This window comes from Cynocephalus volans, chromosome 13 (assembly GCF_027409185.1).
Source record: "Cynocephalus volans isolate mCynVol1 chromosome 13, mCynVol1.pri, whole genome shotgun sequence".
Lineage (NCBI taxonomy): Eukaryota > Metazoa > Chordata > Mammalia > Dermoptera > Cynocephalidae > Cynocephalus > Cynocephalus volans.
In genome coordinates, this window is record NC_084472.1 from 36,787,333 (window position 1) to 36,811,109 (window position 23,777).

The window sequence follows — 23,777 nt, forward strand, 5'->3', positions numbered from 1 at the left end:
AAGGCACTGACTACATTTGTTACAGATTATCTTTACAAATATGTTTATATACTGAACCATTTTGAAAGATAGAGATTTTGTCTCCCTCCAGAGCCATAGGCAGGTTTGTTTGCAGTCTTGGAAGATAAAAAAAATAGTAACTCTTTCTGAAACAAAGGGCAGGCGTGTTTGCTACTCATTGTAAAAGATTTGGATTCTTTATGCTCAGGGCTCCTCTCCTGTAATGTAACTCACCTGGCCATCTTTGTGTCATTTGGCCCTCTTTATGTCATGCTATGGGAATCGAGGCTTATGGAACTAGTGCAAGAAAATGCTGACAATCTGGCTACTGCTATTGCCCTATGTAACAAAATCCTTCATCTATGACTCAGAAGACTCATATCTTCTACTAACATCCATGGAACTGTGGCAGGCTAAAATTTTGGCTTGATAGTAGGATAAAATTTCAAACCCTTGACGGTTCTTTACATACACGCACAAGTGAATGAGGAAATTGATAACAGTTTATATGTAAAAATAAAAACTTGTGCAGTAATGGAAATTTTCCCTCTTACTATTTATGAAAATATTTATTGAAGCACTATACAGATATTTAATTTCTAGTGTTTCATACTCAACAAGAATTTCATGGTGTGTTTGTGTGTGTGTAAGAGAGAAAGATAGGGTGGGGGGGGTGGATTCTGAAACACCTGAAAGAATATTTGCTTTAGTGTAGATGTAACATCTACCCACAAGCAAATTTCCATGTGTACCTGACCAAAGCCAAATTCTATGGTTGACTAAAGCTATAACACGGCTTTTGTTGGTTAGGCTCAACAAAACAGAAAAGATGTCCAGCCTTTGGTAGAAGAAAAAAGTGTGTGAATGTGTGTGTGTGTGTGTGTGTGTGTGTGTGTGTGTGTGTTTTCATTTAAAATCAGTAGCCTCTATTGGAAAGCCCCTGAAAGGATTTGAGATTTATTCCCAACATTGTCCTTAAACTCCTGCAGAGAAGTAATCATAAGTCAGGGAAAGTAATTTTAGAAGTTGAGCAAAACAACATGTAGCCATGAAGCATTATTCCATTTGATGTGGAGGATTAGCTCATCAAGGTCTGGCTCAGTCACGCTTTCCTCATGCCATTCCATTCATTCTCCTCCTTAAGCCTGCTCGGTTACCCACTGAATGATTGCCACCCTGACCGGTTCCTCTTTCACAATAAGGCTGAGAGACTATGCTTCCCAAAGCTCATTCTCTGACTCCTGATTTATGACTCTGACAGCACTTCACCGAGTGAGGGTTTGTGGCAATTTATGTCATTACACAAATTATACAAATTGCCATTAACTGATGTAATGTACTATAAAGAACAGGAAGCATGAAGAAATGTTTGCAATACTTTATCACTTAATTTCTCAATTCATTTTATGGAAATATATACTATTAGAAGAAATAGCATTTTGTTTATCACATCCATCTTAGTTCCTTTTAATTTTAATTATTTACTTACTTTTCTTATTAAAGGACCTCTTCTTTATCAAAGATTAAAAAAACTAATAAAAATCTCTGAAATTTCAAATCTGTTACTATAAAGTTAGAGAAGAAAGTATTAAAGGTTGAATGCCATATGAAAAAAAAAAGGAAATTTTATTCAGGGTGATTGAGTATTGAGTGAAAAAGGATCAAAGTATTAAGGAAATCAGGCTGCGTGGGACCTTATCTGATGGGTGATATGAGTAAAACTGAAGTTCAAAGTCAGATTTCTCCTCATCTCCATTTCCCCTGCCTCTTTCTTGAACTCACCCTGACTGATGACTTCCAGGACAGACAGGTGTATTTGGATTCTGGTCTCCTTGTTTCATGTTTACTTGACAGCAATCATTTCAAGAGATGACCCACTTACAATGTCTCAGCGCTGTCTAGGATCTCCATGTATAAATGTACCCATTCCTTAGTTGATGGGAAGCCTAATGCTGACATGGAGGTGAAACAAGATGTAGCCAGCCAATCACACAATCCTCACTGAGTATCTACTTCATATTACAGGTCTAGAAATCTAGAGGGTTTAAGAGAAGAAAGTTGGACATAGAAGAAAGGGGGATAAAGGGTTTTTGGAGAAAATATAGATGAGAATAAGGAACAGAGACAGAAAGTAACTGAATACATGATTGTCATCCTACGATCTCTTCCTCACTTAATTCAAGTTGTTGTCTGACACTTTGTTCAACTTCACAACATGCTTTCCTAGTCATACCCCTCTTACTTTCCGTCAAAGTTTAATTTCCTCTATTTAGAATCCAGAAGTTTTCACAGTCTATCCTTACCATATCTATAAAATCTTCCCCTTCACTTTTTCCCAAAAGTAACCTTCTACCCCAGATGGACTTGTTAAGTAAGTCTACAGGTAAGGTGAACTATCAAGTAATACTCAAAAACACCTTTCTTATCTGCTTCCTAATGCCTTATACTTATCACTCAAAACACATATATCCTCAGGAAAAAATAACAAATCAGACTACATTAATGTCAATATATAAATAGCTCATGAGAGATCTTTTCCTATGGGCAAGATTAGTTATAAGGAAAAAGTCAAGAACAATACTGCACAAGAGAAATCCAGAAGAAGGGTGAAAAGACAAAGAAGAGAGATTTTGGGGAGTACTAAGGACCAAGTTTACAATGCTTATGTGGATTAAAACAGAGCATCTGGATCCTTGTCTTGAATCTTCACTTCCTGCTACAAATGTAAACACAGCCACAGGAGATGGTGGTAGTTACACCATGTAGAGAAATAACTTATACAAATACTCCTCGACTTACGATGGTGTTATGTCCCAATAAACCCATCATAAGTTGAAAATATTGTAAGTCAAATATGCATTTAATACCCCTAATCTACTGAACATCATAGCTTAGCCTAGTGTACCTTAAACATGCTCAGAACACTTACCTTAGCCTACAGCTGCACAAAATTATCTAACACAAAGTCTGCTTTATAATAAAGTGTTGAATATCTCATGTAATTTATTGAAAGTGAAAAACTGAATGGTTGTGTGGGTACTTGAAGCATAGTTTCTACTGAAAGTGGATTGCTTTTGCACGATCATAAAGTCGAAAAATTGTTAAGTTGAACCATTGCAATTTGGGAACCATCTGCATATTTAATTTGGACTCCCTTTCCTGATATTGAGGGACCATGATTCGGTTCTTGATCCATCAGATGTTGGTCATGTTGAGAGCCCAGAATTCTTACTCTTAATAACAGTTCCCTTACCAATCAGCAACATCAAGGTGCTATGGAGGCTAAATACACAAAGGCTTCGAAAATTGATTAGGTCAGAATAAAGCCTGAGCAAGCAAAATAATGTTTCCATGTAAGTCTTAGATTGTACTGGTGTTTGTCAGTGTTTCATGTAACTAGCAGAATTCCGTATCATCCCCAAAGGGGTTTCCTGGACTGAGTTGGCTTGTATGCCCATGACTTCTAAAGGAAATCAGAGTTATGGACAAGATTTGGTGGTTCTTTGAATCTCTTTTAGGTAAAAGAATTTGGATACAGCCATGAAGCTTAATCTTGTTGTTTCTGTCAATAAATCCAATCCTTCCTCACTACCCCTCCACCCCAACTTAAGGAGCATGGGAATGCATTCTAGGGTAATATGAGTTGATAGATGTGCACCAGGGCATTGGTACAGAATAAAATATTATATAAATTAAACAAAATTTTGTTTTGACTTTTTTTTCCTTTTTCTCAAAGTTAGGGCTTTCAATCTCAATAATGTTGATATTTTGGGACTTAACAATTCTTTGTTGCAGGTGTCTTTCTTATGTATTATGGGATATTTATGAGCATCTCTGCATTCTATCCACTAGCTGACAATCTGTGAAAAAAAATTGTCTGCAGACATTGCCAAATGCCCTCTGAGAGGGAAAAATTATCTCTTGTTGAGAGCCATTGCTCTAGGATGACTCAATTGATACTGCACAATTGTTAATATAACCATGAAATTTTGAAGGATTGACTATGCGTCCTTGGCCAAGTCATTTTCCATTTCTGGGCCACCCTTTCCTCTTCTGTAAAATGAAGTGCTCCAAAATCCTTTCCAGTTCAAAATCCTGATATATTTGATTCTATTCCAGTAAGACACTCTACACATTTTCTGTGTGCGATCAGAAGGTTCAGTGGGGATTTTGTTATGAGCTGCCTTGTACAGATGTAAAAGTTATAATGTGGAGCTATGTCTTTTCTACTGTAACTTGGAATTATTCTAGAAGAAAATAAATAGTATGAGACCATGATATTTATAACTATATTGGCAGATTATGTACCATGACAATAATGACCACTTCAATGTGGAAACATAAAATTCATTCAGAATGACAATGTAAGAATTATACGGAGAGGAAGACTTAAACTCAGGAAAGGAGTCACCAGATATACCTGTGAGCAAGGGAAAGAGAGCTCTGTCAAATTCTACCCAACTCCCTAGCATACTGCAAGCCATTCGTAAAGTAAGAGGGTGCATTATCCTTTTCATTTTTTAAGTACATTATTTTTTAAGGGCCTCGCATTCTATAGAACATCAGTTGACTCTCTTTTTTGAGTTAAAGAGATATAAGCAAGACTATTTATTCAATTCAGAGCACAGGGTGCTGCTCAGACCACTACCATATCTCCAAGGTCCAACTTAGTTCCTTGTGAAGGACACGAAATAAGAAGGAAAATAGAACATAAACTCTGCCATTAAGAAGCTTAAAATCCAGTTAAAGTGACAGGATTAACCCAAGGGTTTCAATAACAAGCGATTATAAGATACTATGTGTAAGTACTAAATTGTACTTAAGCGTCATGTCAGAAAGAAGAAGGCACTGCAATGGGTGAGATTCAGAATTTTTGCAGCCCAGCACTCCATGTTTGAAACAGACCTAAAACATGTTCTTGGATAATATCTAAATATTATTTGGCATTGTATCTGATCATAAATAAAGGGTGATGAGGACCTGCCTGACGTACCTTTTACTTTATTTTTCTATTTTTTAATTTAATTTAATTTAATTTAATTTTACTTCTCAAAATACGTTGTACTTGATTTTCATGCCCCTTTACCCATTCCTCTCCACCCCTCCCCCTCCCCCCCATCGTATCCGTGTACTTCACTTAAATAGTTCAAGGAATTTTTGTGGTTATTCTGTCTTCCTCCCCACACACTTTGTTTGTGTGGTTATTTATTTATTAATTTTTAGCTCCTACAAGTAAGTGAGAACATGTGGTATTTCTCTTTCTGTGCCTAACTTGTTTCGCTTAATTTAATTTTCTCTAAGTCCATCCATGTTGTTGTGAATGGTAGTATTTTGTTCTTTTTTATGGCAGAGTAGTATTCCATTATGTAGATGTACCACAGTTTCCTTATCTACTCATCAATTGATGGACATTTCAGCTGGTTCCAGCTCTTGGCTATTGTATATAGAGCTGCAGTAAACATTGGAGTACAGGCATCCCTTCAGCATGATGATTTCCATTCCTCTGGGCATATTCCCAGCAGTGGGATCACTGGGTCATATGGTAGATCTATCTGTAATTATTTGAGGAACCTCCATATCATTTTCCATACAGGCTGCACCATTTTGCAGCCCCACCAAGAGTGGATAAGTGTTCCTTTTTCTCCACAACCTCGCCAGCGCTTATCGTTCTCAGTCTTTTGGATGTTAGCCATCCTAACTGGAGTGAGGTGGTATCTCAGTGTGGTTTTGATTTGCATTTCCCAGATGCTGAGTGATACTGAACACTTTTTCATGTGTCTGTTGGCCATTTGTATATCTTCCTTTGAGAAATGTCTGTTCAACTCCTTTGTCCATTTTTTAATTGGGTTATTTGTTTTTTTGTTGTAAAGTTGTTTGAGTTCCTTGCATATTCTGGATATTAATCCTTTGTCAGATGTATATTTAGCAAACATTTTCTCCCATTCTGTTGGTTGTTTTTTTACTCTGTTGACTATATCAAATGAAAAAGCTTCTGACGTACCTTTTAAAGACAGCTTTCCTAAATTTCATTGCAACAATGAATTCATTAAAATTTTCTAGCCTTTTTGGAATCTGTTAATATTTTCTGCCAGTTTTACTTCACATGTTATGAGTTACATATATTTATTATGTACTATTTTGAGTAAGAGTGCCTCTTATTTTACCTGTTTATGTTTTATGGAACTACACATGGGATTCTCCATTTTATCAGGGTGCGGGGATCTGGCCTAGAGGCAAGGAAGAGGAAAAACTAACTGATGTAGAAATCGTTGGGGGGAAATGGCTTACACAAAAGGTTTATACTCAGATTTCTTTGTGTTTCCCATGTTAATATCTACTGGTGATTGAAGGTGCTTATTGGAGAAGGCCCACTCTTATCTGTTGTCTTCCTTAGTGGCACACAGGATTAGCTTTTGCTACCCCTGAAAGTACAGAAGTAGGCTTCTAATTCATCTTGATAACTGGCACATCCATTCCATAGATCTTCTAATGTTTTTGCTCTGCAGAACTTTTTCCAAAGAGGTTTTGATTAATAGAAGCCACATAATGCCAAACTTTGATATCAAACCCAGTACCCCTTCTGGTCTAAAGCAATCATCAATTTGGAGGTTTCTTTTGAAACTAATGATAGTGTCCTTGAACTTTTTTATCTATGGAATATCCCCGCCAAAAGGGGTGACAGAAGCTAATATATCTCATTAGGTACTTTAAAGATGAATCATTCTCTCTTAAAACACCAAAAACATATTCCTTTGTATTGTTTAAATGATTTTAGTGTTCATGTCACAATCAAATGGAATAAATCTGAAAGGTAATTTTGCTTGGGCCAGAGGAATGTATTTGTGTACTAAAGCAATTAAGAATAAATTAAACAGACTTGGAACATACACTCTTCCACTGAATGTAATTTGGTGGCATGACTTCTACAGATCCTGCTTCTGTGCTGGCTTTCTTTAATTGCTCTGATACTAATGACACCTTGGACAAATCACAGTATTTTTGGAGTTTAAACCTCCTCGTTTTAAAATAGAAGGGTTAAACAAAATAATTACTATGACCCCCACCTACTCTAAGAATTTGTAAGTATAATTTTAACCCCTCTTTTCATCAATCTTGTGTGCATTAATATGCACAATAATCTTACCATTTCAGATGCAGTGTTTGAAATGCTAATTAGGTATTTGGAACATTTATTATTCATAACAATCGTAATTATTACTTTTATGAACATCTTACCTTTTCAGTTAAATATGAAGTATTTTAGGGATAGTTTAATATCACACACCTTTTATATTTTTTCAATGCCATGATTCATGAATACATCAGTGGTATTTGAATTAATAGAACACAATTCCATAATAGGGTATCTCTAGGGTACAGGAAATGGAAAAAAGGAATCAACATTTATTTAGCCTTTACTATGCCAGACATACCTGTGAGGTAGGTAATATATTCCTTTTTTACAGGGAAAGAAACTGAAGGGAGCAGAAGATAGTGCTGGATCCAGAACTGACCATCATAAATGTCTGACTCCATCAGCCATATGTGCTTTCTACTGAAAATAATATTGAATTATTTTCAAAATAACATTTCTTGGCTTCACAATTTTGCCTAGATTGCTTTATTTTGCCAATTTGAATATAGTGCCATGGCTAACTACCTATAAAACTAATATGCTACAGCCTTCTTGTTTTCTAGCACACACACACACACATACACACACACACACACACACACACACACACACGCAAGTGTACATACAGCACATTCACATATTCACTAGAAACACTAAGATAGAATTTACACCACAGGGAAAAAAGAAAAAAGAAAATGGGAAACAAGGGTCATTTCACTTGCTCTGTCTCTTAATCTAATTTTATTTTTACTGTATTTTTGTCTGATTCAGGAACCACCTGAATCATTACTAAACAAAAACTCTCATAACATGTAAAAATAAAACTAAAGTAAAAAATGTTTTTGATGATAAAGTAGTCCTTGAAATTCCAGAGTGTAGAAGACACTTAAAAATTCTTAACGTGAGGAACAATGGGTAGAACTGAAGTTAATTAAGACATCCTTCAAATTGAAGAATGAACTAAGACCAAGAATTGGTGTAACCATTGAAACCAAAATTGTGAACTTGGAGTTTGAAATTTGTTACAATGCAGAAAGATGCTGATATTGACAAATAAACCCACAAAGGAAACCGGTATCATGGGATGGGAGAAAACATAAGTTTTAAGAGGAATTTTCCCATACCTCTCTGCTGGCTTGGTCCTTCCTCTGTTGATATTCCCCAGGTCTTGATACTATAAACCATTTTATGATGGCTCTCATATTGTTCTCATGTTTTATTGATGTGTCCCATTTCTTTACCACTTTACTGGCAACTAAACCCGGCCAGGGCCTCTCATATTTCATTATGAAAATGATACTTTGATTCAATATTATGTTTTATTTTAGCCAATAGTTTACTTAGAGCAATCATGAAGTTATATGATACTTTCAGTGCAATTTTTGCTCTGCAAATGAACAAGAGAAAAGACAGAAATATGGTAGAATTGTGAATTTCTAAAAGATTGGATAAAGCTGTGCTTTGTTCTTAGTTTGCATGTGAGATCTATCCCATCAATAGTATTGAAATTTTGATTCAAATTCTATTCTTGTCCCTTTTTTCTAATTTTGGGGATGTTGAAATTTAAGTACTGACCATGTATTTAAGAGATTTCTCTTAGAGAATGTATTGATCTTAGTATGTGAATCCAGTTTCACTTCATGCACTAATACACTGTGTAATCTTGAGCAATTTATCTTCTGGGTTTTAGTTATCTTATCCTTAAAATAAGTGCATTGAAATGAACGTCTCTTCTCCTTTCATCTCTAAAATACTAAGGATCTTCATTTATTCATTTTATTTTTGGTTATTGCAAATTACTGAGGGTTTTTGTGTATGTGTTTATTTTGATTTGTTTTTGTTTTTTTCTTTTTCATATAAAATAAATATTGTCCTTGCCCTTTTAAGACAACTTTGAAGAAGGAGATGCTTGCATTTAAGAAATACAATTCTTGTTAAGTCTGACTGTTTACGTGTAAGCCTGAGAAGCTGAGTATGATGGAGAAGATTACACAATTCTGCTGATTGGTATCACTTTAAATTTATCAACATGTAAAGATACGCCTTCTTAGTAAATTCTTTCTCATGGTAGAACCCTCCTATTTTATACATTCTACTTTCTTCTCAAATATCCAAAGCCCACTCTCCAATCCATTGCTTATGGCTCATGAAATCATCTTATTTTTCATTAAGAAAATAGACAAAGAGAAAAAATGACCTTATCTCTCTATCAAGTGACCAATCATCTTACACACATCTCTTCCCAGATTACTTTCACTTCTCCGTTGTTATAATGAAGCGAATGTTTCTGGCTCTAACTAAAGCCAACCCCTTCCAGATGGCCGTGAGTTCTCATCAACTTCCTAGTACTGAAGGCCAGACATTGGCTCTGAAATGCTCCCCTCACCTATATCTCTCATATATCAATTCCTCTCAACCAGGATCTTTTCCTTAAGTTAAAAGGCATACCTAAATATCACCTGTATTATAAAATCTATCTTTGATCATTCTCTCCTCATCCTCTACCCACATCTTTGCTTTCTTTCAAAGGGAAACTATCTGTATTCTCTATACTCATGGTTTTCATTTCATGACCTCCCATTTTCTCTCAACTCACTTTTATCCAACTTAAATTTCTACCCCTCTGCAAACAGCTCCTTGCAGGGTCACAAATGACTCCTCTCTTGATATATCCAAGTAGTAATCTCCTGTCTTAATCAAAATGACCTTTTATTCACCTTTGACATATTAGCTTCTTGTGGACCCAGTTTGTAAAAATCATCATGTGACACATTAAGGTATTTTCATTTTATGCTCAAATTTTGAGAACCAAGTACAACCTTTACCTAGAGTTGTGACATGATAAAGTTTAAGCATAAGAATGGTAACAGGGGTAGCAATCACAAATAAATAAATAAATAAATAAATAATATAGTCTGAAGATACTGGAGACCAGCTAGAAGGCTCCGGCTGTGCTCGGGAATGAAGTGGAAGAGGGCCCAGGAGAGGCAGATATGAAGAGGAGGGAGGATTGGCGTCTACCTCAGGGACTTTGTTTGAGTCGCAAAATGTTCCCAGGTGAATTTAATTTGTTATTATCCCCTGATAATAATGACTCTTGATATTTGATCCCTTGAAACTAATGGAAATTAGCTAAGCTCACAAAGTCAAAGATGGTTACAAATCTCGAGCTGCAATTATGGGCTTGAACCTACTATTAACCTGACTGCACTTTAGTTTGAAATGTCTCACTAAGAACCAAAAAAGACATAGCACAAAAACCTAACTTTGAAAATTAGAAAAAAAGAATAAGTGAAAAATAGGTGTATACTATGTATTCTATATACACATGTATGTTTATATGTGTTTATACATAAATAACAACTAAGGACCCACATCACCTATATGCATCCATGTATTAATTGATAAGAATGCATTAATCTATGTGTGCATATATGTAATATTTATTCATACACATAGTAGATCTATACTACAGAAAAAATATAGACCAAATAAAAATAATATTAAAGAAAGTGCTTACTTCCATTAATTTTTTTTAAATATGAGTTTTGAGTGAGATGAAAAATTTGCTTATTTCAAGTAGGTGAGGAAGAAGAAACAGTTTAAATCTTAAGTAAGCTAGTCTGATGGGTGAATTAGAGTATGAGACTTAGAAGGTATAAAGGACAGAGGAGTCTAGAGCTGTTGATGTTGTACAAGGACAAGCACTGAAAGCTTGCCTTGGGTTATTAAAAAATGTGAAATTCTGCCTTATGAGTATTGAACAGGAAGAACCACTACCAGTCCCAAGTGAGGATTCCCTCTGCATGTAGGATGGCAAAGATCATAACAATGTCAACCACTAGAAGGAGGAGCCCACACACCTTGACACACAGCCCATTCTAAGGGTTTGGAGTCAAAAAGGAAGACTGAACCCACCAGGCACTGATTGGGAAAACACTTTATTCACTGAGGACACACACTATCAGCAAGATCAGCATCTGTAGTTGGATGGTTTTCCCATGGCCGGCTGGTCTCTCCTGATGACCAACCCAGGGCAACAGACTACATGTGTGCTTCTTGTACTGTGGGCTAAAGACACCATCCCTTACTGATGGCAAAGGCACAAATATAGTGGTGGCACTGGCCAGGTGCCACACATGCTTAAGCACACAAGGAAGTTCATTGCCTACGTAGAATAAGGGAAAGTTTTCTCCTAACAAGAAAGAAGAATCTGGGGCCACATGACAGCTCAGCACCCAGGGCACTGACTGAACAATTCCCAAGAGGGCCAGAAGATCACCTGATGGCTTCTTTCCCAACGATGAAAAATCCCTCATTTTCAGCTTCTGCAGATGTTAAAATTGTATTTACAATATAAACATAATCGTGTGTGTTTACTCACATAATTAATTACTCATTTTAGACTTGTAAAAGCTATAGTCCATAGACTACTTAAAAGGAAATTCAGGGATAACCAATGAGAGTGCCTATCTACATTTCAGGTAGAAGTACATGGTATGTGGCATGTTTCAGATTAATAAAATGCACTAAAAAGAGTAATAATTCTCCTGTTAAGCATGCTATGAAGTGATGCCCATTCTACAGGTACAGGGAAGAGAGAGACTGGAAATAACTTGAAGACTGGTTATACGAACGAAGAGCACTTGCTGTATACATTCAGAGTGCAACTTATTTTTCTGGTCATTTAAAATATTTGTTCAATCCCCAAATGGCAATAAACAGCTTTAAAATATTTCTGAAGTAAAGAAACATAAAATATCTGCTTTTCATCAGTTGGCAAATAATAATTCCCCTCTCAGAAAAGCCTTCAGCAAAAGAATGACTTAGCATATAGACACTCTCCCAGTGACCTGCCACTTAGCTGAGAATAGGTTGGGAAAAAATATCGATGCCAATAAAACCTGCCTCAGATCTAAAACTTCCATTCTTTTAATTCTTTTCTTTGGCAAACACAGAAATGAAAGGCAGAGGGAGGAAAAGCTGAGATGACAGTGAGGTGTAAGAATCCACTAGTGGTGTCTCTCTTTATCCAGGGCTTTGCCACAGCCTCTCTCATTTCCTGGGCATTGTTATCCAAGAAGCCAGGTGGAGTGGTGTGCAGGCAAATACAAGATTATCCCACACAATGAGTAGTACTGCCTTGGAGTTAATCTATGTGCAATGGATCAATAGCATGATCCTTAAGATAGGGAAGTGGCCACATCAAATAGACTTTCTGTTTGCTTTGTTATTTAGGCTTTGAAGCTCTATTTAAAAAAAAATCATTTTGACTTGCTTTTAAGAGGTGTTCATGAGAGTGAAAGACCATGCATTCTAGTCTGGTCTAAATACCCCTGGGCTTAATAAGGGCAAGTCAGAGCTAATTTGTAACCTCACTTTTTCAGACACAAAGGCACAGTTTGACATAGACTTGAGTTATACAGCACTTATTAAGTCTCAAAAAGGAACTGATGTTTTTGTATTCTTTGGAGATGTATATAGGCTTTGAAAATATTTCTATTTTAACTTTTAGATTAATCCACCTATATTTCAGGTACTATCTTGAAAGGAAAAGTCATATTTATATCATGCACACACCCTCCAACTGACAGATTAAATTCATCTCGACTAAGCAAATTTAATTTAGACTTTACGTATGCAGCACTGACAGAATCCAACTGGAAAAAAGCATGACTCACTTGCTGTGTTTCTGTACATCTCTGACCTTAGAATTCATATCCTTCTCTAGTTTCTTTGTGGTTCCATCAAGGTCAATCAAACAAGTTTGATTTATAATCATCTGTTTGCATACCTAGAATTCAATCCACTAAGCAGTTTAGCTTAGAAGAAACCATGCAATTTTGCATTTCTTCACACAGATTCCTCTAAACCTTCTTTGAGCTATAACAAGTAGTTGATATTGGGAGGTAAAGGGAAACAGAGTACCTATTTCATGTACAAAAGGAGCTGCTGCTTTTGAAATAAAAATGGAAGACCTCCAGGAAGGCCTTCTCTGCCTGAAATTTCACCAGAGGAGCGTCTTTTATTTATGAAGTCACAAGGCTGGGAGGCAAGAGACTCCATTCTGATCTCTGATCTGCCATACCCACTGTGTAACCAGCTGCATAATGTTTGAATGTCTTCAAGGAAGAGATTTAGCCATGACTTTGAGTAATCCATTTAAACCTTGAAGAAACCTCAGTTATTGTAATAGTAGAACATTCTAAACATATTTAGTAACTTTTTTTTTTTTTTCCTGTCAACCACTAACTACAGCAGTAGTTCTCAAAGTGTGATCTCCTAAGCAGCATCAGCATCAGTTGGGAGCCTGTGAGAACTACAAGTGCTTGGACCCCAATTCAGACTTAGTGAATCAAGGACTCTGGGAGTAAAGGCCAGCAATATGTGTTTTAACAAAATGTCCAGGTGACTGTGAGGCTCACTCAAGTGTGAGGAATGGTTGGTCTACAGCATAGGGACACTGAAAACCACAGGAGCTGATGCGTGTTTGTCTTCATTTTAAAACATTTAGGTAGATAAGTGGCCAATTCAAATGGGCTTTCTGTTCGCTTTGTTATTCAGGCTTTGAAGCTCTGTTTTTAAAATTTCACTTTGTCTTGCTTTTTAAAGATGTTTATGCAAGCAAAAGACCATGCATTCTAGTCTGGGCTAAATACCACTGGACCTAACAGTGGCTTTGTTAAGCTATTCATTGTACTGGCTAACATACACATTCTCAGTGAAAAGAGTATTGTCCCCAAGGGGTAAAAATTGTTTTGGGAGGGAGGGGGAGACAGGGAAAAAACCTAGATATTACAATACTTAGTGACCCTCAAAGTGCTACAATACAAAAGCAGACATATAGTTTATCTGTGGTATTAAAATTTTATGAGAGAGGGAAGTAGAAAAAAAAGTCTAAAAAGTCTTTTTAGGGGGTCAATTCTGGGGGGAAAAAAAGGACTAAGAGTCTAGGGAAACCTTTACCATCTAATTTAAGACACATTTTATTTCTAACTCCTTCTTCCCCAGATTACATAGACAAGATATTAGACCTTGGATTTTGGCCAATTAGAGTCCATTTTCATTTGATTATAGGTGGTTAATTCCAAGGTAAACACATCCCTACATTACATATACAGAAACTAAAATTAATAAATACAATAATACATCAGTAAATATCTTTAGATTATGTAGATTTTATTTATTTTCTTTGCAACAACTGTTTTGTGGTTTAAGTATTATCTCTATTTTCCAGATTAGGAAATCAAAGATCTGAAAGAGTGAATTAATTAATTCATTCATTAAATCCAAAAGAATTTACTGAGTATGTGATAAAAGACATTACAGTCATTGATGATTAGCTGTGAGCAAAATGGGCAAAAATTTCTGCCCTCCTGGAGTTCACATCCTAATAAGGAGACACACTATGAACAAGAAAAATAATTAAAATGTGTAGATTTTTAAATAGTGGTGTCTTAAGAAAAAAAAATTTTAAAGATGGCTCAGTGTTGGGAGTGGGGCAAGAAAGTGTCACCGGGAAGATTACCAAGGTTGTGCAGAATACACTCCATGGAAGAGGCAAGTGTTTAGACTCAGGACTACAAAGGCGAGCTAGTGATAAGAATTTAGTAGAATAAATTGCATCCAGCATGTTTGAGGGACAAGGGATAGAAAAGTCTGATGACAGTGCAGGTTTTACAGAAAGGAAAAAAGTGGTAAGATTAGAAAGGTGTGTTAGGATTAAAATATAGAAGACTTCAAAACCCAAGTAATTGTTGATCTTTCTCTAAAATAGTTAAATATTGAGAGTTTTTAAAACATGATTCAAATGGTGTATTGATCAAATAAACAAGGAGTAGTAGACAAGACATATTAAAGAGAAGAATAGGCAGAAAGAACAGTCAATTGTCCATCACAGTCTATTAAACTATAAACTCCTTAGAGGGTAGGACCTGTGTCTATAGAGCAGTTAATTTCCCATAATAACTAGAATTATGATCATAGGTTTTAGGTGCTCAATGAATATTTGTCACAAAATTGATCTAGACATTGATAGAGGGGGTGGAACTAGTATTGTGGCAATGAAGAAAATATTGCTCGAGAAACATTACAAACCAAGTATTGAAAAGATTGATTGATTGCATATAGGAAGTAAATAAAGAAAAAATAAATTCTAATAGCTTGAATCTGATAAAGAATTATGAAGAAACTTGTGATTATATTAACTGGAATTGTGCCTGTTGAAGGGAGATTGGGGCAAAATATAAATGTCAGGATATCTTAATTTTGAAATTGTTTTAGGACGCCCAAGGTGGAAACTCCATGGGTGTGGTTGGAAAAGAGGTCCTGGAAGAAGACAGAGTTTTGGAATTACTTATCATAAATGTAGTTGGTGAAATTATGAGGTTGGATGGATACATGATCATCAAGAATTATCCTTCTATCACTTTCAAAAAGTCATTTCTCCTCTCTGACTCCAGTGGCATTTGCAAAATAATCCTTTGCTAAAGTAAAATTAAGCATTAAAACTTTATGGTTTCACATAAGAGTAGAAGACTCAGGACCCAAATGTTACGTACAAAACCATATGTAGAAGACAGAAGGGAGAAGAGAAGAAGGTAAAGAAGACAGGAACAGAAATGTAAATATATCAGAATACTTCCCAGCCGTTTGAGTAAAAAAGAGAATTTACAAAAATGGAAGATTATTGGGAGTATAAAAGCTAGAGGAAAGGGAGAATAAGGAGCAAAATCAGGTATTCGGTAACAAGGAAATCAACAACAATCTTTGTGATAGCAGCATCAGTAGAGTGATGGGGCCAGACCCAGACATCAGGGTGCAATGGAGGAAAGAGAAGGACATGAGGATCTCGCTAATCATTCTGCTACCTCAGCATGCATCTTCTCTGAAGCCCTCAAAAGCCATGATGATATATACTCCTATATACAAGGGTACTTCAAAACGTTCATGGAAAAATAGAGTGAAGGGCTGGATGGGTAGCTCATTTGTTTAGAGCATGATGCTGACAACATCAAGGTCAAGGATTCAGATGCCCATACTGCCAAGCACCAAAAAAAAAAAGCTACAAGTCTTTCCATAAAGTTTTTGGAGTATGCTCACCTACACATACACGCACACACACACACACACACACACACACACACACACACACACACACACACACACACACACAAATATAACCACACATGTGCTTGTGCACGTTAACGCACACAATGCATACAAAATAGAAGTAAAGACGAAGGAAGAAATAGGATCTCAGTTAAAATTCCAGACATCTATCCATCTGATTTAGGAGTAGTTAGAGACTGAGATCAGGGTTCTTAAATTTCAAATAGTATGCTTTTCCTCATTTTGTGACACCATGTTCTTGTGAATTTTACTTATTCAATACTTAATACCCCCACAGTGATGTACAAAGTGTTTACATTTGACTGACACAGATGGAAAATGCTTTGAAAGTCATTATCCTAAATACAAAAAGATTTTGACTAATCCTTCAATATGTCAAGGCACACATCACACAGGCAATTGTTAAGCATTTTTTTTTGCAGGGAAAGAAGTTAATTTAAAATACTCGTGATGTTTAATACCACTCAGAATAGCTGTGGAAAATTGAAACACTCTGATACACCTATCAACCCCTATTTCCTTTCTGAGGTCAGAATGAGCCTCAGGCAAAATTATGCTGTCTTGGAGGTTCCCTTTTAATAGGCCCAAGTCCCAGTTTTCAGTATTTCCCTTCCTCGCTTTGGTGTTCCTCTTTCCTTTTTAACTCATAGGTGGCTATGTGCTCCGAGCTCACTCTTAAGTAATTCCAGGGGATTTTTAGCTGACAAGGGCTTAAAGTGTTATCTCATAGAGGGTATTTGCATTTCAAAAGGGAACTCAGGAAAACTGAGCACTGAGATCCAAAGTGGAAACGTATCAACATTTAATCTCAAGCACTTGTGATATTGGTGCAAAAGAGATTTAGGAACAGTGCAAAACTTCTCACACTCTTCAAACCATATCTTGTAGGTGGTCAAGTTTTTCTGAATAGTCTATCACAGACTAGAAATTATTAATATTTAGTGAAAAATATTTTAATCTCACCTGACCTTGAAAATTATGGAGGCCATCTTTCAATAAATAATTCCAAACAGCTCGGCTGATTTTTACACAAACAGCAATTTTCACCTCTGGAGTGTATATTAGAAAATTATTATTTTTTCTAAGTAAAAAACAAAACAGAAAACATAGCATCTCCTATTCAGTCCAAGGTTTAGATTGATTTCAGTATAGTAGGCATTGGAATATATTCAAAAGTCAGTGATATCTCTTATTTTATCTTTCAAGAAGTTGCTAGCTTCTTAATATCAAAAGAATTAACTCTCCTCATGAATCTTCTGCTTCATCAGTAAGAACCAATCATGTACAAGGTTGATGCAACATGAACAGAAATTTTATGCTATTAATGTAAAATCCTCATATCGCCCTCATATCTTCAGGAAAACACAAAATTCTCTCCTCAGACTTATTTTAGAGGCAGTGTGGCATAGTGGGGACTTGTTTGAAAAGAACTGTTACTAATTTGTTGTCACCTTATGCACACCACTAAGCTTACCTGGGCCTCATTCCTCATTTATAAATATAATTTTTTTTTCCTCATTATCAAAATCAGTGGAGACTTGGGCTAAATGCTTTCTAAAATTTTATTCTCTCTACCTGAATATGTCACTTCACTGAACTCTTACATTTCCAACAATTCTCCCTCTAAAAAAAAAGTGTTAACTCTGGTGATCATGTATAATTATGTATAATTCTCTTATCTGCTTCTTAATTCTGTTCAAGTACCGGTTGTGTTCTGAAGTGTTACTGGAATTTTGGTGATTCCTCAGTCCTTTTCACTGACGCAGTAAAGAACTACAGATCAGTGAAACAAAGCAAAGCAAAGTTTATTGATGTACATTCCAAGGGAGGAACGGGTCACATCAAGGGAGACAATGGCACCGAAGGGCTCAGGGCATGGGTATTATATCTCACTAGAATTCAGGTGGTCCTGAGGTGCGTCATCGCGATGGCTATGTCTACATCACTTGATTGGCACTTGCGGGCTATGTAACTGCCTTCTGTGCATGTTCTTATCCATAATGCATGTGTAAAAGCCCACGGGGGGGGGGGACAGGGAGGGGGCGCAAAATCCGCAATGATGCTAATTATATTATAATGAGATTATAATTCAAGGGTCAGTACAAGGGCAGACTACTACAGGCTGTGCTTTCACTAGAAACAGAATGAATGTGGTTTGACTCCAGTTCCTTGCTATCAGGATATGCTGGTTGCAAACCCAACCACCAGGTGGGTGGGCTGGAAAGCTCCAGGGTGGTCTTTGGGTGGAGTTAGGACCTCTGCAGAGTCATCGTCCAGCCCCCTATCGCTCATATCCAACTTTCTACCTAACAGAAGCAGTTTGTTTAATACAACACCACTCTAAGTCTAGATCAGGAAAAATGAAATAATTTCTGAATTTCCCAGGCAAGGCTGGAATTGGGAAGTATCAAAGATACTGCTCCGAATTTAGTCCTCTTTTTGAAGTGGCCTCCTCACACAGACCTTGATGTCTGTAAGAAAGCAGAATAAATCCTGGATGGACTTTTTGTGACTGGGTAAATTTATGTCATGCCTCCCTTTTCCAGTAACCTTTATTCCGTTATTACCACTCCTCTCCCAAGTGCTCCGTGCCCTCAAGGGGCCACTCTGCAAGCCCCTCCAGCCTCTACTTCCCCAAAGTGCTTCATCTAGGCCTGCTATGACATGAATGATTCCCCTAAGGGCTGCCACTGTGTTCCAGTCACTCAAGGATCCTGATTAATTATACTTGCTAAGGGGGAAAATATTCCCAAAATATTTTAAATGGTAAATGTTGGAATAAGTCTCATTTTATTGACTCTCCCTCAAATGCCAAAGTGTCAGATGTGTATCACTTTAGCACAACTAATTCAGTAGTTGAGAGACCTACAATGTGGTCAGTGTATTTTTTTTTTTTTTTTTTTTGTCAAGTGTTCATTTGTATGGGTTATTTGCAGTAGCATATATGGTATACAGCCCTGAAGTTGTTTGTTAAGTTTACCTCTTAGATCTCTCTATGCTGTCTGTAACCTTCAGTCAACTAAACTAGTCACGGCTCCCAAGAACATCTATTACCTCCACTTAAGAAGGCGGTTCTCTCATTTACTCAGCTTTAAAATGTAGCTTAAATGTAACTTTTCTGAATCGTTGTTTCATAGAATTTTGTTTGTATCTAATCATAGGATTGTGAGAATTCAGTGAAATAATGTACAGAAAGCACTAAACAGTGACTCGTTAAATGGTAATTATTATTATTACATTGCTTTTTTATATATTCTCTTTTCACCCCTTTAGCACTGAGAGAAAAGTTTTACATAACTATCAGTCAAATTAATAAATAATTTAATTAACCTAGATAAACATCCCTCAATTGATTAGCTTATAAATGTAGAAAATAGCACCAAAGATGGAGAATGGAGACGGAAAAAAATTATATATCAAATAAACATGGGCAAAGCCAAGAAAATTCAGGTATTTCAATAGATATCTTGTAGATTTTATGGAGAAATCCCCCAAAGCAGTGACAATCTTTCCTATGTCTGGATTAATTTTATTTTCCAAAGAAATCTTTAATAACTAAACCAGTGTTGTAGACATGGCTGCTTTTTTTTTTGCAATAGTTTTGTGCCTTTATATTATTACAGAACTCAATCAACTTTTCAGCCTTTCTCTTAAAATCCTTTCCTTTTCCCATTAGTCTGCTAATAATCGTTGCTTTCCTGGCATCTCCATTTTGTCAGGTTATTATGCATTCCTCAGCATTGTGAAAAATGAAAAGTGGAAAAATCACATATTTTTCAGCTGACTTAACACTGCATAAAGTACTGAAATTATTAATTGAACATCTTGATTATAAATTAGATGGAAATAATGTTGAAGAAGCATCCCCTAGTCATATAGGATTATTATTAGGGCTATACACTGAATGATTTGAATTTCATTCTGGTAGTAGTAAATATAGTTAATACCGGTGAATATGAGCTCATAGATTTTGGCTGACTATCGACCAAATCAAGAAAGTAATTGCCTCCTCAATTTTGAGGTTTTCATCCTAAAACCGTGTGACTGCTTCATCTTTGCCCCTTTAACTGCTTGAGAACTACATCAAGAGTTTAGAGCCAAGCTAATAGTAATCTTCCTTCTAGAAACATTTAATCCAAAATCACAACATTTTAAAAACCTCAGTAAAATTCACTCCACTAATTTCAAAGAGGTGATAATCCAAAATGAATCTTGGTGGATGTTCACCTTTAAATAGTACCATGAAAAATGTGTTCATCTTGGGCAAATTAAAGCATCATCCATATTTTAGCAAGTGATTAACTTGCTAAAGATAATAAACCAACTTCAACTTCAGAGTAAAATTTACTAGCATATCAACATTTAATGCTTAATTACAAGACACTTTTATCTCATCTTTGAAGCAGGCATGGAAAGATCTCTATCTAGCAATATTTTACATATTATTTGGGATAGATTTGGTTGATGTAACAAATCTCAAACTTCATTGTCTTAAAACAATAAACTTTTAGTTCTTGCTAACATAATAGTTTAGTGTAGATGCCCAGATTGCTAAGGGAGCCCACTTTCACATAGTCATTCAGGGCTCCTGTGATGGTTAGTTTATGCATCAGCTTGGCCACACTGTAGTACTCAGTTATTCAATCAAACACTAATCTAGGTGCTGCTATGAAGGTACTTTGTAGATGTGGTTAACATCTACAATCAGCTGATTAAGTAAGGGAACTTATCCTCTACAGTGTGGATGGACTTCATCCAACCAGTGAAAAGGCCATAACGACAAAACTGAGATCTCTAAAGAAGAAGAGATTGTGCTTTAAGTCCACAGCATCTGCTCCTGCCTGAGTTTCCAGCCCGCCAGCCTGAGCTACAAATTTTGGAGATGCCAGCTCATTTCCTTGAAATAAATCTCTTAATATATTTTTCTTTTTTTATTTCTGTGTATATATCTACATTTAATACATATATATGTATATGTCTTTTTCTGCACAACACTGACACAGAACCATGCCCACCTCCTTCCATCTGATAGTTGTGCCATGGTCATCTTCCTCTTTTACCAGGTGGAGGAGAAAGAGCACAGAAAGAACATGCAAAGAGGAACACATCTGAAAGACTTTGTATATCTGGAAGTGGCACATAGTATTATCTGTTTACATTCCTTGGGAGAGACCTGCCTATGCTTGACTGCCAGAGAAGCTGGGGAATGTTAGCTATATGGGCCCTGAAATAGAGAGCAGATTTTGGTAAAAAGCTCGTGGTCTGTACCAAAATTTTTAATAATATGATTTATGACACAATTTGGAACATTCCATTTATATTATTTTAATTTTAGATTTCCTATTTTACCATTTAAAGAGGAATTTGAGGTGATCTCAATGTAGATGATGGAGATGGAGAGAAGTTTATTGTAGGCTGCAGGAATAAAGAAAGTCTGAGGAATGGGAGAAGGGTAGGAGAAGGGCCAAGAGGGATGCACATGATGAGAAAAGGGGATAAACTCTGGAATTTGCTACTGATCCTATTTGCCCATCTCTCTCTGTTAGTGCATCACTACTTTGGCGAGCCACTGTCATAGACAGGAGTTACATATTCCTCGTGCATGTTTGAACAACAACAAAAAGTTGGATACACTTATCTGGGTCTTGTAGTAAGTGAAAGATGGAGAGAAATGAGTCTAGAGAGGTTTATTCACTGACTTTAGGATATTGAATTTTGCTCTTCAGACTGTGAGTTAATGTAAAGCCTTTACAGGAGGATTGATATGGCCAATGCCACATATTAAACTTACCAGTCTGCTTTATTTAAAATGAATTGGATAAGGGAGAGACATGAGTAAGACAGACCAGTTAGAAAGAAGAACATAGTTATGTTATCGAATAGAGCTAAATAATGCCTGCATTGTGGCAGTGACAGTGGAAATTGAAGAAAAAGAAAAAAGAAGAGTGCTATCATGGTAGTAGCATGGACAGCATTTAATGCCTCATTGCATATAGGGGTAAGGGCACGAAAGTATTCAAAATTATTGCCTAGGTTTCAAATTCTAATGATGAGAGGGTGGTGTAGCTTAATTCAAATGAAGGATACTTTATCTGTTCTCTGGGATACACTAGCCTTCTCTGCAGAGATGGCCGAGGTACTAGGCCCCTCTTGTGGCACACAGTGCTGTGGGGACCCAGAGTGGGGATGACCCTTAAAGGAATTCCCAGCTTCCTTTGCCATCTTTAGAAGTCTTGTATTACTGTCATCTACTTCATCAATCCAGAAAGACGTTTAATGTTCATTAAGGAGATATAAATAGGTTGTTCTCCTATCAACTTGGCAACTGGGTCAATTTCACACTGAGTCATTAAATGTCTTAAGAACTGGTAATCTATCATGTTTTAATGACAACTTTAAAATGATATTTCAAAATCAAAAGATTTATATCCCATTAAAAGATGATATAATATACTAACATAAGACTTGAATCACATGTTGAGAGCTGTGTTTTATAGAGAAAGGCTGTGGGGTGACTACCTCCCAATATCGAAAACAGCTGACCATTTTGGGTATTCATTTTAGAGCCAGAATTCAGGTAATTTGTGTTTTGACTGACACATAGGTGACCAATGTATGATAACTTTATCAGTATTTGAATAGGATATTTTAACTTAGAAATGTGGACCCAAAGCTGGACCAAAAAATTATGTCAACAGTAAACAAACAAACAAAAAACCAAAGCAATATGCCAGTTACTAAAAAGGTAAATAAACCCATATGCATATGATGACAAAATAGTTTCACACACATTGATGCGAATGCATGTATCATAAGGCATGTTTTCATGTAATTCCTCTTCCTCATTAAGGGATTACAATGAATGAACACAAACATTTTCATTGTTTGTCTTATTTACCTTTCCCTGTACAGTCTTACTGATAGTGATGGAGGTCATTTTCAGAGATGGCAGTCTCTGTATATATTCTGGTGGTAAGAGATCTTCAGAATTTCATAATATTTACATGAATTATTTTTATAATAAATAAACCTTTCTCTGCCTTAACTACTCTTGCCACTATTGCTATTATTCTGCAGCTATTATTATTTTTTTTTGTCTCCAACTCTTTATGGTTGCACATTGGTGTTATATATCACATTGCTGAAGAGATTCATCCTGAGCTTTCAGGAAAATTATGACTTCTTTTATCTTTTCACTTGTATTGATTCTCTAAATTAATCAGCACTTAACTTAATTTCTCTATATTATCCAAAGCACTGGATTATCCCCCTTTGTGCTAATCTTTGCATCAGTCATTAGTGTCACTTCCTCTTGTGTGCCCTACCTCTATAAGCAGGACAAAATTTTGCTTGCTCTCTTTCTTTTTTTCTTTTCTTTTTTTGGTTTCTATACCTTGGTTAACTGCCACATGGTTTTGGTGTCTTCGATATCTTGTTTCCTAAGATTATAATCACTGGACCATATGGTCAGGCAATCTATGATATCCTGGAAGGTGGTGCACTATTTACC